This window comes from Helianthus annuus, chromosome 10 (assembly GCF_002127325.2).
Source record: "Helianthus annuus cultivar XRQ/B chromosome 10, HanXRQr2.0-SUNRISE, whole genome shotgun sequence".
NCBI classification, from domain to species: domain Eukaryota; kingdom Viridiplantae; phylum Streptophyta; class Magnoliopsida; order Asterales; family Asteraceae; genus Helianthus; species Helianthus annuus.
In genome coordinates this window covers 85,752,064-85,757,165 of record NC_035442.2, presented here as the reverse complement: position 1 = coordinate 85,757,165, position 5,102 = coordinate 85,752,064, and the positions used below count along the sequence as shown (strand labels likewise).

At 41.8% G+C, this 5,102-nt stretch overlaps 1 long non-coding RNA gene across 1 annotated transcript; it reads right to left on the bottom strand.

Moving 5' to 3' along the window:
* Nucleotides 1-939: 939 nt before the first annotated feature.
* Nucleotides 940-3,060, bottom strand: LOC110882112. The gene is made up of 3 exons (XR_002559997.2): nucleotides 2,015-3,060; nucleotides 1,841-1,943; nucleotides 940-977 (listed from the first exon to the last, which is right to left on the bottom strand). It is a non-coding gene; the product is annotated as an uncharacterized LOC110882112 (long non-coding RNA).
* Nucleotides 3,061-5,102: the final 2,042 nt, after the last annotated feature.

Sequence of the window (5,102 nt, the reverse complement as noted above, 5' to 3'; positions counted from 1 at the left end):
ATTTTCTCAGCATGATATATGAAAAATGTGAGTCTAGCCCACAAAAATCTTTGTGCATTGTACGAGAGAGAATGGGCCAAGCCCAAAAGAGTATTTGTAAGCAGGACCAACATGTCCTCTTACTTGTACGTAAGTTGAAAACATTATCAAAGTTTGTAAATACATGTATTATGAGTTTGCGTCAAATGAATATTAAAAACATTTGAAAGTTATAGTGTTGTAAGTTGGTATGTAAGCGTCTATGAACATGTTGATCATTAATGTTTCGCGAGGACATTAATATATGCGACGACATAGGAGGTACTCAACCCGCGTAGGCAATTTAAGTGTCGAACTCTCGACGCTGGACACAACAGCACTCTAAGTGGTCACCCATGGACCGTGAGTGGGGCTCGCCCGTACCCATTAGATCTAACCTTTGTTCCTTGGTCCTCAAAAGGATTAATGGCACCTCAGTTACAGCCTATGCTCACATGATCTAAGAGTTCATTCCATAACTTAATCATACCTAAGTTTGACATGTATTTCCCCCCGAAAGTTGTAAACCGAAACGTTGAAAGAAAAGGGGGACATGATCTCACTGAGTTGTCTCGTTTTTCGTACGCAGGCCAACCCAGTCCCGTTGTTGTAACTAGGAGATTCTCGTCTCTAGTTATGAAAATCATGCACGTTTGCAAAAATACGTGTTTGTTTTGTAAAACCGGTATGTTTAGTATAAACCTTTCGTAAACCTTTCGAGTTCGTTGAAATTCATTTGCAACATGATTTATAAATATGTGTTTTCGTTCATCGAAATAGTGTTTGCTTTTGCAAAAACTTGCATGTCTTTCCACCCCCGAAAACATTTATAAAAATGTAAAACCGTAAAAAGTGGGGGTTATGAACTCACCTGGATATTCCTGTGCAAAGCTAGCTTAGTGTGATTCCGTAGTGTCATTCCAAGAATGTGAATTGGCTAGCGTGCAACTATAGCATTCCTATGAATGAATACTTATGAGTTTTCTAATTTAAACGTAGCTAAACTACGTGTCACCGAGCTCTACCGAATCATTAATCGAACAACCCGTCGGTAAGTTGTTAACTTAATGAAAACCATTAAGTTATACTTGTTAAGTCTCGTTTAATGTCGTTAAGGATTAACAAGTCTTGGAAAGACTTAGTTTTCATGAGATTTAAAATATATAAATAAATATTTATATAAAATATATGTTCGCGTTAGTCGTTCCGAGAAGTCGTGCGTGTATATAAAGAATATTTATATGAAAATAACACATAACAAACTCGTATTATGTATATTGCATCTCGTATGATGATTACCAAAATACGAGTATTTGCCGTTTAGGCGTTTGAAACAAATATATAAAGTTATATTTATTTTATACAAGAATCTTCGAGTCGTTCGATGTTTGAAATAAATATATAAACTATCCGAAATAAATATATAAACTATATTTATTTTTATAACTGAATTCGGATTATTTGATGTTTGAGATAAACTATATTTATCTTTATAAAAGGATCGTCGAAAATAAACATATTTTGTATTTTATTTTTACAAAAATTCTTCGAATCCGATAGTTTCGTTTTGTAATAAACATGTTTCGGTTTCGGATTTTCTCGAAAAACGAGTAGAGTTTCCTCTGTTTTTGGAATAACCCGACGACTCAAGTTGTCGTATTTTGTCAAAAATCAACATCTATTCAATAAACAATATATATAATTTTTGTCAAGTATTCAAAAATCGTAAATAAATCACTATATAAACGATGGTAGGAGCTTGGTTCGCGTATTCTATTAATCTAAAAATAATGTAAACTAACTCGCTATGTTTAACTTTTACCGAGTCTCGTGCGACTCATTTGACCGTCGTTGACTGTCGTTGACCATGGGTTTGACCGGTTGACTTTTATTGACTTTCTGACCCGTTTGACTTGAATCCGAACCTGCGGAACCGAAACAAATTTAGAGTGAACCGAAACCCTAATCAAAACTAAACTGCATGCTCAAAACTGACCCGAGATGATATTTGACTGGCGTTGACCTGCTGTTGACCTGTTGACTAACAGTTGACCGCCTGTTGACCCGAGTTGACTCGGGTGTTGACCGAGTCGACTCGCTTTGCCCTGAGTCCGAACCGAGTTAACTCGGTTTAACCGAGCTGACTCAAACCAAAAACCCGATCCATACTAAACTGAGATGAACCGAAACCCATTAATCTGTTGCAAAGAATCCCACGCGACCAATTCTGACCCGAGTTGAAACCCGAGTTAAACCAAACCATAACTCGAACCCGCTGCTGACCCGAACCGAGACATGACCAGATCTGACCCGAATTCGAAATAATCCGCAACCTGACCCGAGACTCGAACCAAACGAGACCAGAAAGATCCAAAGTCCTCCCGAGCCGACTCGCGCCTTGAAGCTTGAACCGAAAAAAAATAACCATATGTGAACCAAACATCATCAGCTTCAGTTTTGCAGGAAATAAAGTGAAATGGAGGGTGTTTACCGGAAAAATCGTCGGACCGAGACACAAACCACCGCCACGCCGCTATTGTCGCCGCCGTGAGTGGCGGCGCCGCTCCTTCTCCGCCATCCTTTCTCTCTCTCCTCTCGATCTCTCTCATTCTTCTCACTCTCTCTCCGTTTCTATGTCGGGCCGTCGCCGCCGTGATGGCGGTGTTGTTTTTGTTGCTCCCCGCTGCCACCAAAAATGGTGGTGGTTTGGTTTGTTCCGGTTGCCGGTAGGTGCTCACCAGAGGAGGGGGGAAGAAATGAGGGTGAAGCAGAGGTGTGGGTGAGGATGTGTCGGTGAGGGTTCGGTCGGAGGCTCCCGTGGCCGGTGAGGAGGTCACGAGTGAGATAGAGAGCATGGGGGTTTCAGGGAATCAGTTGTGTTATGATTTTATTTCTTCTTTGTGTCTACTGGTAATCAAGAGGGAAAGGGGGAAAGAAGATAGGGTTTCTTCTTTATGTAAGTGTGTGTGTGCTAGAGAGTGTAGAGAAATAAGAAGAAGATGATAAGAAATAAAGTTAAGTTTAGAGAGAGACACAAGTGTCGGCTGAATGCTAAAGAAATAAGCTTTTTGTGTTTGTAGCAAGTTATTTATACTAGGGTTAGTTTAGTGGGGGCTTTGGGCTTGGGCCTTGGTTAGTTTAGTGGGGCTTTGGGCTTGGGCCCAAGGCCCACAAGCCCAATATCGCGAGTTATAATTGGCCCGTTAATTCCTATGAACCGTTTTCGCACTCGAGCTCCGTAAAAATATAATAATGTATAATCTTTGAACTCGAAATCATGTAAAATGTACGCTGGTAGTCAGTTGTCGTGTTTGTTCGTCGATTACGGTAAAAATCGCGTAAGATCGTGTTGTTGTCGTTTTAATTCCGTTTTTCGACTCGGTTTTGACTACGGATATAAAAATTAAATTAAGAATCTAAAATATATCGTAAAAATTTAATATTTGTCGGCGTTGTCAGTATTTTGTTTGGTTTCCATTCGTTACTGTTCAGCGTTTAGTAGATTTTTCTGCAAATCACCATTCGCGCGCTGTAAAGCCGGTTAGGCGTTCCTAGGCACTCCAAAGGCCTAATTAATTTAATTTGCGCCTAAAACACTATTTATTATCGTCTAAACATTTGTTAATCGCGTAATTAGAAGCCGTTAATTACCGGTTGTCACAGTTTCAACCCCTGATCGCAAGAAAAGCAAGTATATCAATGGTTTACCCCCTAGTATGCGTGACACAATCGAGGCAGCCAAACTCGATAGCATCGAAGACATTTACCGTTTGGCCGCGTCTTTGAACAACAATCGCGTTCGCGATAAGCAAGCCGCAAACCCCGTTTCTTCTAAGTCAGCCCATCAAATTACCCAACAATCGAATAACAATAGGGGAAAGAAGCGAAAACAATCAAACCCCGTTTGTAACGCGATTGTGCCGCCTGTTAACCCAAATCCTCTTGCTCCTGTTGATGCCCCCAAGCCGTACACTGGGATTCACCCCAAGTGTGCCACTTGTAACTTCCATCATCCCGCTAATGCTAGGTGTCGTCGTTGTGAAAATTGCAACCGTTATGGTCATACCATCAACTATTGTCGCCAAGGGCAGCCAACTCAACCAGTTCAGCCAGCGCAACCAGCTCAACAAGCTCAACAAGCTCCACCTGCTCCCCAAAACGCAAGACCCGCTAGGGCATGTTTCAAATGTGGGGATGTTAATCATCTTCATCCCCAATGCCCTCAATGGATCCAAGAGCAGCAGCAGCCTCCTCGTGGACGCGTCTTCAACCTAAACGCAAATCAAGCACGCAACGACAATGATGTCGTTAACGGTACGTTTCTTGTTAACCATCTTTATGCTTCGATACTATTTGATACTGGTGCGGACAAAAGCTTTGTGTCCTTAGAATTCGAATCATTGTTAAAATGTGCACGCTCTAAGCTACCTAAGTCGTTTTCTGTTGAAGTCGCCAATGGCAAGTCTATCCTAGTCGATTCCATTCTCCTCGATTGTCGTCTCATTCTTAACGAGCACGTCTTCTCTATCGACCTTATACCCATGCAACTGCGTAGTTTCGACGTCATCATAGGCATGGATTGGCTTCAAAAGAATCATGCTGAAATCACTTGTCACGAGAAATTCGTTCGCTTGCCTCTTCCCTCTGGTGATGTTTTACACGTCTATGGAGACTGACCTTCAAGGGGACTAAAGTTGATGTCCTGCACACAAGCAAACAAGTACTTATGCAAACAGTACTTTGCCTTTTTAGCCCACGTTGTGGAAGAAAAAGGCAAGGGAAAGAGCCTAAGTGATGTTTCAGTGGTGCGCGACTTCCCTGACGTCTTCCCTGAAGATTTGCCCGGTCCTCCTCCTCCTCGATCCGTTGATTTTCGTATTGATCTCGTACCTGGTGCAACTCCTGTTGCCAAGGCTCCTTATCGTCTTGCACCTTCTGAGATGCAAGAATTATCCTCGCAACTCCAAGAACTCCTCGAGAAGGGTTTCATTCGTCCAAGTACCTCTCCTTGGGGTGCTCCCGTGCTCTTCGTTAAAAAGAAAGATGGTTCTTTTCGTATGTGTATCGACTATCGTGAGCTCAAC